The sequence below is a fragment of the Dromaius novaehollandiae genome, chromosome 26 (assembly GCF_036370855.1).
Source record: "Dromaius novaehollandiae isolate bDroNov1 chromosome 26, bDroNov1.hap1, whole genome shotgun sequence".
Lineage (NCBI taxonomy): Eukaryota > Metazoa > Chordata > Aves > Casuariiformes > Dromaiidae > Dromaius > Dromaius novaehollandiae.
Genome location: NC_088123.1, coordinates 4716892 through 4728989, shown reverse-complemented (window position 1 = coordinate 4728989; position 12098 = coordinate 4716892). Strand labels below are relative to the sequence as shown.

The window sequence follows — 12098 nt, the reverse complement described above, 5'->3', positions numbered from 1 at the left end:
GTGAAAACATCTATGCAAGGAGTAAAAAATATCTGTGAGCACTTCACACCCACTTTGCCCTACTATGAATGACCTGTACAAGCACAGGATTAACAGACTCCTTAGGACCCTTCAACATCAGCAGGAGCAACTTCTCCTCATTTTGCAAGAAATGTCTAGGACACTCCAGAACAGCCCCTCTTGAACTTGAGCATTTACTCTCTCCCAGGAGCAGAGCGGGCATGAAAAGGTGACTCGGAGCTTATCAACCCCAGCTTCCTCCAGCCTTTCACTACCTGCCACTTACCAGACCTGCTACATCAATGTATCACACAAGCCCTCCTAGCTTGTTTCAGTCACAGTATCTAGATTAACAAAGCTAGTATTTAAATCAGTTTCAGCTCATCCAGCTCATTTAGACCGAAGCAGTTAAACAGGCATCTGACCAAGTATCTCAGGTAGAGAAATGGTGAGAGCTCCTGGAGATACATGAGGGGCCATAACCTCTTCAGCCAACACATCTGCAGCTAGCAGAAGCTGTGTGAATAAAGTTACCACATATTCCTCACTCATTCCTGCTTCCTTCCTCTAAGAATGAAAATTATTAGCATCAGTCCATTACTCAGCACAGAAGCCTATCTTTCATGTGAAATGCCATTCTGTATCATGGGAACTAGTGACTTCAGTCCCCTTTCTACCACATGTACATAAAATCTTCAAAACTGGAAGCATCCTTTCCCCAAACCATGCTGCAAATGCTGGTTTGCTCAACATAAAGAGCTAAATCCAAAGTTTCTGGCTCTTATTGTTGCTTTAATACTTAAAAAACACAGAAAAATTTCCAGATTATTTCTTGTATATAGCTTTTGAAAGGTGTGGAGCAGGCAGAGTGGGGAAATATATGTGATGTTTATTTGCAAAACAGGTACAGCGGGAGCATCACTGGTCCCAGTTTTTTCATGCTGCCCCTGCCAATGTATCGTACCTCATCCATGACTGGGCTAAATTCCAGCCAGTGATCTGAGAATGAATGGGGCTGCATCCTATTATCAGTCCTTAGAGCCATACAATCCCTTCAGTTTATGAGCTGTAAAATATGTACTTCTACCTAGCGGCTTCCGAGGGCCAGAATCTCCAGCACAGCAATAATCAGCAGAGCCTTGCCAAGCTACCTGCCGAGTATGCAGGATGCCACAGAGGAACCGCAGGGCTGGAAAAGGGATACACAAACACCACAGAAAACTCCTTCACAATCAGATGGATTTTTACAGACCAACTGAAAACTAGATTCAGGGCAATTGCATTCATTATTATTTACACTTCATTTTAATCTAAGTGTTCAAAAGATTTCCAAACTTTTAAAAATAAATATATAAATCTCATTATATTCATCAAATCTATACTTTCTTCCTAACACTGGATGAATTTTTATCTTCCACCACCCTCCTCCTCAAACCCTTGAAAATTTTATACCATTCCTACATATATATTCCCAAATGACCATCTAGAAATTAAACTCCAGACCAGAAGAAAAGAAACCAAATACTTGTCATCAATTTCATTAGTGCACAAAAGAGATGGTATGTGGAAATTATATTATGGAGTCCATTCATTTTACTGTCTCCTTATCCTACAATAAACAGAGCAAGAGAAATATGGCAGAGCTGGAATTTCCCAGCATCTTAGCCTGAAAGAACATTTACTAATTTATTGGCAGTTGAAGAGGACAGAAATAAGAAGGTGGAAAATAGAGATATAAAGAAAGCCTGTCCACACCAGTGTTTTTCAGCTTCCCAGTCCCAGAAGTAGTACTTTTGAGCCAAAGCACAGGCTAGTGTAAACAGACATAGTACCATGGACTTTACCGGGCAATGAAACAGTTTCCTTTAGTTGAGGAGCTAAAAAGTTCTTATTTTTCAGTGATAGCTTTCCTCTGCTGAAGGCCTGACAGCCATTTCTGCCATTGGCCCTGGTAGAAAAGTATATAGCCAAAGCCTAGATAGATAGATCCTCTCCTATTATCAACCAGTGTGGATTCATTCACAACTGTGGAGCTGCACCACTTCCAATTACTTGAGAATTGGTCTCATAGCACAGAAACACAAATTTTGTCCTTTTCAGCAGGAGCTATGAGGGCAGGAGAGCTCACTGGTCTCAAAATGGAGCTTGATACATTTATGGAAAGGATTATACAATGTGGGCATCTGGAACAGGAAAGAAGTGGACTAGAAAGCATAGAAAATCCATTCCAGTATAATGCTTTTTCTGAGTGATGGTGTAACAAAGTTTTGCACATGTAAATAACTGTGTGTTCAGTCCTTACTATTGGAATTACTGTTGGAAGTATCGTTGGAAATTATTGCCCCATAACAATGGTGGCTGGAGGTCCCATGCAAAATCTGAGCTCCAGTTCAGTAAACATTGTCTACATTCACATTCAGATAATCTTTACCTAATACATACATTAACACGTTAGCAGACACGCTAGATAAACAGAGATGAAGCAACTTACCCAGAGTGACATAAAAAGCAGCTGACAGAAGTAGGGAGACTCTCCAGACTGCGAATCCAATAGCCTATCTGCTTCCATACCTGCCTCCCAGATCTGGGAGTCCAACCACTTAGCCAAACACCTAACACATTATACAACAAACCTGCAATTAACATTGCGGATTCAAGACCATAACCATGGAGTTAGTCTTCCTGCATCCCTATCAGGGTTCATGCCCCACAAGAAAGCTAAAAGTCTAACATCCAAGCTCCTCCCTTTTTCTGTACTAAGCAGCAACACGAAGCTTTCGTAGACACAAGATTTTCCAGCTTCCTAGTTTCTATGCATAATGCACACATTATAAATATTTCTTTCCAAGGAAGCTGCCTCCCACAAGTAAGGCTTTTTAAAAGCCTTTTAACTCCCATTTTAAAGTGAAGAGCTTCCTTTTTTCCATTAAAAACAAACAAAAAAAAAATCAAGCAAACAGAATGACAAAAATTACAACTCAACAATGGATTGCCTGAAGCTGAGCTGCACACACTGTGCCTCCTACAGAAGGTTACCAAGTTGACTGTTAATTCCAAGAAATCACAAGGAAAGTTGGAAGTATATTTCTTTGAATGGGAAAACTCTACTCAAGCACAGCAAGCAGAAAATTGGCTGACACAGCAGCAGCAGTTCAATGTAATGGCTTACCCATATGGGCTCCTTAATCTCAAAACCAAAGCTAAAATTGCTTTGTCCAGTTTCTGCTGCATTTTCTTTTCATTCCAGGCAACCTGAAGCCTACTCCATATTACTTCCCGACCTCCTTCCCTACCCCACACCTTTTTTTTCTTTAGGAAGAGTTACTTTTGTTTCTTAAGATAGCATTTGTCAATCCTTAGCATGTACCACTGTGAAATATGCCTGATATTTAAAAGGTTCAGTGAACTCTAAAATTAAGCCTAGCAGTAGACTATTTCTATATGAAAGAGAAAATAATAGTTACTTATCTATTAGATTGCTATATTGAGAAAATACATGGTTATGACCAGCAGAGTCTTTTTCTTCCCTTCGTCCTTCATAGCTATGATCGGTGTCATTAGTGCAAAAAAACCTCAGTATGCAGAGAAAAATATCTCCCCATACATTTAGTGTTTGCATTAAAGTTGGGCAATCTCTCATTTTAAGCTATAGATCTCTCTTTCTGCTGCGCTGTCTCAATACAGCTTGCAGCTCCTCTGTGCAGAAGAGCGTGCTTCACTGGGGCTGGTTTGGGAACGAATTCCGAACAATTTGTTCACAAAATCCCATGGGAATCAAGGACTGCAATAAACCTCAGCATCTGTTGCTCCAAATAAAAGGTGGACTTTTTTGACCTTGCCTTTAAAAAAAACAAAAAACAAAAAAAACAAAAAAACAAAAAAAAACAAAGAAAACCAAAAGTAAAGCAATATGACATAAAAACGAGAACAGAAAACAAATTCTACCAAAACAAAACACGCTGCTGTGGACATGACTGTTTTTAGGGAGAAGTTGGGAGAAGCAATCATACATAACAGAGCTGTCATTTATCCTTATTAATATACCATTGAAATGCATTCAAATACTGTGATGATGAGTACAATAAAAGAGCTGTATAGGAATACTCGACCCTCTTCCACCTCTTACTCTGGGTGCAGATTAAAGGAAAATACCACTCTGCCAGGATGATTGATTACAATTTCATTTGGTAATGAAATTCTTCTAATAATTACTTTTTGCAAAGTGCACAATTTCCCCTTCTAGAAGACTGATTTCAGAATACAGAGAAAATAGAAGAGAGGAGCCTAACATCTGTTTAATTTATGATACAGTTTCCTGTAATAGCCTTACAACCACTCATAATTTAAGCAAATCTCCTTCACACAGTGCCAAGAATTTTTGGTTAGCATGTTTTTTATTTGCAAAGGGGACATCACTGCCTGGTTTATTTACCTAGCACAGTATCTCTGCTCACTACTACAGGCTAATAAGAGGCCCACTGCAGCACCGAAAGAAATACCATTTTAAAGGGCAGAACAAAGTTATAAAAAAATTGATTTTATTTTTATTTTTTACAATTTAGAGAGTGATTCAACTGACTAATTACACTGCTTTAAGTCACTATTCACATCCACCAGATAAAATTTAAGGTTATTTAAAGCTTTAATGCTGTCATTAGATTACCAGGGCTCCTGCTTTACAGAGTAAGGCAGTTGCTGGCCTACTCATTAGTATCACAGATTTGAACAGCTACTGAACTTCCAGGACAGTGTTAGTGTCACTCTTTCCCCTTTGAAAATACTGCAATTTGTGTGCACTGTGCAATGATGTAAATATCTACATGAAAAGCAAAGAATTGCCAACTGAAAATTTCCTTGAAGGAAAAACAGCAGCCCTTCTATGAATGAAAGCTATACGCATAGAGCAAGCTTTGAGTCTAGCACTGCTCAAGAGCAGTGGGTTGTGTTTCCCCTGCAGTCAAGAAAACACGGCTCCATGTGTGACTAATTCACAGTTCCTTCCTCCTACAGAGTTCTGCACCCTGAACTAGCGTCTGACCAACAGCTGTATGATCTAACAGCAAGAACTGTAAGAACAGGATCTCAAGCTGGTCAGGGAGCAATTCATCACCTGCTCTGTACCTTGGCAAGTGTCTGAATGTTCTGCTTATTAATAGCTACACTGAAATGAACTCAAGTAAAAAAATAAAAAGAAATTAAAAAATCCACCAATCCACAAGGTTTTGAGAAACTAAGCTAAAAAGACTTGGCTTAATTGCCATCTGGCTGTATTCTCTACAGCTTCCCTAATAAAAGGTCATGCTCCGATTCGTCCTGAAAAGGATGTAGCGTGGAAAGACTGATCCATAAAATATGGTCAGCTTTTCACCCATTCCTTTGCCACCTGAGATAGCAGCAGCCACAAAAACTTTTCTGGGGTATTTAATTCCTCATCGAACAGGACATCTTATTCTGCAGTAACCTTCAAGGCATGAGGGAACATTTTTGAGAGGCAGTGGTGATGCACTAACTCTAGGAGGAGGAGGACAGTCCATGGAGATTTAATGCTGCGCAGTCACTGAAAACGTGGGAAGGCAATTATAGCTACCGCAAATTACACTGAGAACATCAATAGATCAAGGCAGTGATCCAGAAAAGCACTTAAGCACGTGCTTACCTTTAGGAACTCACTCCTCCCAGGCCTGATTCTCCACCATTTGGAATGAACAGTGAAATTCCCACCACAGGAAAGTTTCTTTGCACTCACAGAAGTGACAACCCGTGTTGGCTGATTTACAGTCAGGAAAGGTTCTCAGAACAGTCCCAACCTCAATGCTGTTTTACAGTTCAGCCTGCGTATTCCTCATCCTGAAGAAAGATCAATAGAAAACCACTGACCACTACAGTATATAAACTCAAATAACTACAGTGACTGTAAGAAAGAATGTAATTGGCACAAAGCACTTGCTGGTACAGTATAAGTAGCTCTTAAAAAATAGACATCTGTGATATTAGCAACAATGTTCTGTTTTTGCATTCATATACTTTTTGCTGAAGATAAAGTGCTCTAAGTTAAGCTTCCTAATTCATTTGGCAAATTTTATTGCAAGTACACTTTTTCCCTGTGCCTGTTGAAATGCGTGATTAACATTTCCTGAGAATTTAAGTATTTTGATATGCAATTTATTTTAGTCAACAGTTTATTTATGAGGTGAGTACTCAAAGCAGAAAGAGACAACGCATAAACAGCACATACTTGGGGGAGAGGATTTTCTTAAAGAGAAAAGGAGGGGAGCAGGAGAGGTGTTGTATTCATATTAAATTTCAGTGGGGTCTAAGTACCAATTTCGGCCCCTTCAAAAATTTCAGCCTAATTTCACTGGTTCTGACTTCTTATATTACCAAATTATCCATGTAAAAATTCATTTTTAATCATTTTTCATGATCATTTTTCATTGGAGCTGGTCAGCGTTCTTCTGACAGGACACAGATACAAGCAAAGACAGTCTATACTGAAAAGAGGAAAACTATCCCATCTGGAAGCTAACCAGTTAGTTACAGACGTAGGTAGCATATCCACACGAGACTAGTAGGCTGTAACATTTTGCTGGCACCAGCCAATTCATAATTGCCACTAGGCTCTTAATCAATGTTCCACTGCCACTGGCATAAGATAACTTCATCCATGTCCTTGTCGAACTGCAGAACATTCAGCATATAAAATATAGACATACATATAGACTTTATTTTCTCCTTGGAGAATTTATGTACCATTACATTCCATTATATTTTTTTCATCTGAACATTTAAATGATGTTGAATCAGTGATCACTAAACCAAGCCCCTTTTTATTCAGCAAGGTTAGGAGCCTTGACCCCCAAGTGCCTCTAAATTTAAGACAAATCCTTCTATAATACTGATAAATTACACTTATACCCTGGCTTTTAAATAAATGTTTGGAGTAAGCAGGTGTCAAATCATAACTCCAAACCAGCCATAACTTTAACTTCTGTACATGAAATTTTATCTTTAAAATATGAGAAGCCAAACATACCAACCATGAAAAAAGTTCATGACTATGGTTACTTGTGATCAAAGAAATGGCTTGGGTGTTTTTTTTCCCCCTCAAAGGGGATGATCAAGGGAACGCATCGATCCATAATATAACCACTGCACTGCACTCCTAACACGTTGCTGATATTCTGAAACAAAGACTACTCAATTTATAAATTTTCTGGAAAATACTTTCCTTCAGGTATTCATTGCTCCAAGTAAAAAGATAGCAAAGTCTGCTGTGCTGCCATTTTTACATTTTGAGCTGTTCCATATCCTCACTTTTTTTTAGGTAAAGAAACTATACTTGAAATGACAGCACACACTAAAAAGTCAGCAGGGCATTAGAGAATCAATTTAGCTCATGGGCTTCTCTGGCAATGCTCCTGCTCCCTCTCAACTCCCCCGGGGAGTGCTAGTGAAATCAGGCATGGGAGCCACTGCTTCACACAGTGGTGAAATTCTGCCAGTCTGCTGGTTGACGGCAACTTCTTGCCATCAATTCTAATTTGTGCTGCAGCTTGATCCACTGCTGGATCACAGAGAAGGGGAGCCGCTCTCTTGCTGGGAGCAGCTGATCAGATATTGCTTGTCCTCACGCAAGGCCACAGATCTTGGCTGTCACTGAATTTGCACAGCTTCTGCTAGTGAGTAGCCATACCCTCCTTTTCTCATCACCTTTTAACACTGTAAGCACTGCACAATTAGCTTACAAAACACTGTCTACAAAACTATTCCTGAGGTCAGGGACATTAGTGTGCACTTGGGTGCTAACAGTGCAGAAGGATTGCAAAATTCCACTGTGCTTGGAAAACCTTTTAAAACCTTCACATGTCAATGTGAAACACAGAGCCAGGGGCTTGGTGCTGATTTTCTTGGGAGCAGGTTACAGTAAAACAGTGAGTTTTTTTCTTGTTTGGACCTAAACTGCAGGGTTTCAGCGATGGCAATTTCTTGTCAGAAACCTTGGTTTTTTCAAGACGATGTTTGCTCAAGCATTTAGGACATACTCTCCTAGGCGCAAATGGCAGGTACACAGCTAACTCCCATTAACTTTCCAGGGAAAGAAGATATGGAGATTTTAATTTGTGCTGCTGAGAGCCCCTGCCAGTCTAACTTTTTGAGATAAGGTATCACAAGCACAAAAATGGTGTTAGGTATACAGGAATTTTAGCATACAGATAAAGAAAATGGAATTTCTTCTTCTAACTCTTCAAATAGGAAAGCATATGCAATTAGAACATCACTATTAACAAGGCAACAGTAAAGGTAAGGAAGGAAAGGAAGAAGGAAGGGTCTCCTTTAAAATGAAACATTATGCAATTGCACAGACAAATTTTCAATGGGGAGAGGGGAGAGAGGCTTGGTATTATCACATCAGAGGATGAGTTTCTCTATGTTAACTTAGGTTTGTTGCACAAGCTGAAAAACAATCTGTCTGTATTAGTGTTATAACAGACTAGCTATGACTCGTTAATTAAAATCCTATAGCTGCCCTACATGTCAACTTAGGGTAAGTGCATATACTCAATAAGCAGTGGCCAAATATCTAAACATGTAATTGTCCTCTTTCTACTTTGCTGCACATGTAGAAAATGAGTTAATTTTCATAGCACAATTTTCTCTTACATCATTCTTTCCCTCAATGGACTTTTTATTTGGGGGCATTTTTACTCTTCCACACAGGAACTACCAATTAGTTAGCAAATGCTGTCTGACTAAGGAATTTTTTTTTTTTTTTGATTATGACCATGTCTACCAGGATTGTAACTGTAAAAGCACGCACCAACTCTATACAAAACATCGTAACAGCAATTTAGTTTCAAAAGAAAAACTGTCTAGTGAGAAATGCCAGCTAGTGAGATACAGCAGCAAACTGGGATGCCCTGTTAGCTGAGATGGTGAGACTACTTTAACCCAGTTTTTCTTTGCACATCATTAAAGATGATACCAGTGTTAATTCCATTTACCTATGACTAATAATACGAAGAAATGAAATGCCTCAAAAAAAGTACTTTAGACAGTAAAGCAAAGGACGTAACAGTGTGCTTCACCTCTTAAATGAGTCTCAGAATGTCTTTTAAAGTGCAGGACAATCTACTAACGTAACTCTTAGAGTAAAAAGGAAAGACACAGTTTGCCTGATTAAACAAAATACAAAGCTACAGAGAAAGTACTTGTCATCTATTCTACTCCAATTTCTTTAAAAATTAAGTAGATATGTTCTAATAGTAAAATACGCAAATAATCACCACAGAGTAGCTTTCGCTGAAGGGATTTCGTAACACCTTGAACATTACTGAAGCCAGTCAAATACATCTGAAGCAGAATATACCCAAGTCTCTTGGGATGGGAAGACAGAGGCCCTATAAAACAAATTGCCATGGGTTTTCAAACATCGTTCGGTTCAATATGGTATTAAGAGATGGAAAGTCTTGCTTTCAAAAACAATTCAGCAGAGCACTTAAGTCATATTCATTTTGAAGGGATGTTACTGACTTGCACAGAGCCTCCTAAGTACTTGCATCAAGTATGAAAATGGGAACTGCACTCTTCCAAAAACTGTATTCCTAGCTCTTTCTGCAAAGACATCTCAGAACCTCTTACATATAACAGAAGGTAAGTCATAATGGACTGAACGTGCCTGGTTTTTACGCAATCCTTTTCAGCACCCTATAACTGAGGAACTCCAAAACATGAACAATGTTGGATTTATTTTCTTATTTTACCAGCTGCAAGTTATCACTCTGCTTTTTCTTCAAAACACTTCACAACTTTCACAGGAGATCGTAAAGTGTCCATCATAAATTAGCTGTTTGTCACAGCTCATGACATTTAGTGACATAAATTGTAAGGATGTAGCAGGACAGAAACACTGTCCTCACGCAGGTGCCTAAGGGAAGCACGGGCAGAGAGATGAGACAGTTTATATGAATAAACGGACAGCTGCAGACAGACAGCCCCACGCTTCTCCAATTCGCTCTCGCGGTTGCTTGGCATTAGCAGATGGGGCTTCTCTAATTCTCTATTTGGGATTAAATATTCATGACCATGAGAAACACAGTATAAGGAGCTAAGCAACTGAAAAGGAGAATGTTACAATCACTTACTATACATGAACCTTCTTTCTGGGAAAAACCTAAATAAGGGCAAAAGCAGGTATTTTTTAGGAGAAACAGTCCCCTGTTCCCTTTTCCCCTAAGGGAAAAGGAAAGGATTTGGCTTCAAATCACATATAACTATTTGCTCATATAAAATTAAATACAATCTTCATTAAAGTTGGACAGACTGGGACCCTTTCAGATACAGCCACTATCAGCCTACTGTACCACACATTTACATTTACAACATCCTGTGTTATAAGGAAGTCTTTGTAAGTCCTGTTATAGGTGGAAGAGGGTGTCACTAAGGCATTAACTGCCCTGTCCGTAGTTACAAAAAGCAAACAGGGTCAGAAGGTGGGGAACAATCTGGATTTCTCTCAGTTGAACTAGTGAGAAGACAGATTCTTTGTCTTTTGACACTGGAAATTTCCACACATCCATGAAGTAGCCAGACCAAAATATATAAATAAATGGAAATCAGAAATTAAGTACAATCTCAGTTCTCAGCTAATTTTCTCCTTATTGCTAGCCCTCGAACTTTCAATTTTCCAGGGGTTTCTCCCTATGACACAACATAGGTTCCGTAATGATGTTTCTTGTTCTTCTTCAATCAAACTCACCATCTTTTCAAAAAGATTTTAAGGAAAAATTGCCAACAAGCACTATAACTAAGCCCCTGTCAGATATCACAGTGACAACAGTGTTTTTTCACATCTTTCCCCTTAGAGTCTTGTATGCCTGAATGCTTTCAAATTTTACCCCCCACTAATAGAAAGCAGAATATTATAACAACCAGAAGGTAAACAAAGATATGACAAAGGCCTTCTGAAAAGACAAGAGAGCATTTCATTTAAAACTTGGGTTTTGCTGTACTAACTGTTCTCATCATGTTAATATCGTAATTTCTGGCTTTTTTTTTTTAATATATATAATCTTGCTGCTCCTACCAAAACGAGAGCAACACATAGAAAGCTTGAGCATGCCATGTGAAGTTTTCAAGGCAGAGAACAGGAGGTACAGTTAATTTGTGTGCAGGTTTTGCTAGAGAACTATGAAATAATGCAACTCATTAATTCTCCATTAAGTTTAGGAAGCCAACCTTTTAAATCATAATTAGACAATACTCCCCTCCCGCCCCAAACCAGTCTGTCAAGAACATCTTCTGAATAGACATTACAATGAATTTTTCTGCAATAAAATTGCTAATGGATTAATAATTGGATAGTTTGCTTAATAGGAGAGTGCTTATTATTAATAGAATTACTAACAGTACAAGATTTGGAAAAAAAAGTATAGTTAATGATCCCTTGCTTCTTCAGAACGGATATACAGGAGAAAGCACATTGCACAATCCTGATGACAGCATGTCTTTTCTTTTGTCCTTTTTCCACTCTCTTCTTTCTCTTGCTTTACTCTCCTAGTACTTGCATGCTTTATAATTGGACAGTACTACCATTTGCACCTGGAGTGAGCTATTCAGAATCTTGAAATGCTGTTAACAACTATTAAAGTAAGAATCACCCTCTTCATTTCACAGAAAGGTGGAGAAGCTGGTATAGTAGGGGCACGTTTTATACAAGGTTGCAGAGGAGGAGGAAGTCAGAAATTAGCCAGCAACCCTGTTTCTTAGTTTTTTCTTCTAGACCATTCTCTCATGCTTCTTTATGCTACAGAATGTTGTACCAGTATTTAGATGCATTGAATATTAAAGTTCTTATTCAATATTGTCACACCTGAGACATGTTTCCCAGTGGCATTTCTGGTTAGTTAAGTGCATCTCAGCCAGCAATGTTTATTGGTTTAGTTGAAGAGATCATCTCCCAGTAGGAAGGCTTATATAACTTACAAACCACTACTATGCTAAGCAGTTCTTGATATATTTTCATACATGAACACTCCATGCGGGGGGGGGGGGGGGGGGAGGAGGGGGAGGGAGAGAAATAGAAAAAAAAAAACAAAAAA

The 12098-nt window shown here is 38.8% G+C and overlaps 1 protein-coding gene across 2 annotated transcripts in view; it reads right to left on the bottom strand.

Annotated features, from left to right (window-relative positions):
- Positions 1–12098, bottom strand: part of LRRTM4 (leucine rich repeat transmembrane neuronal 4) — a 451637-nt gene that overhangs the window by 394369 nt on the left and 45170 nt on the right. For both annotated transcript variants that reach the window (XM_064497873.1, XM_064497874.1), the window contains one exon: positions 5657–5847. The gene's annotated coding sequence lies outside the window, so the exon portion shown is untranslated. The remainder of the gene's footprint in view (positions 1–5656; positions 5848–12098) is intronic.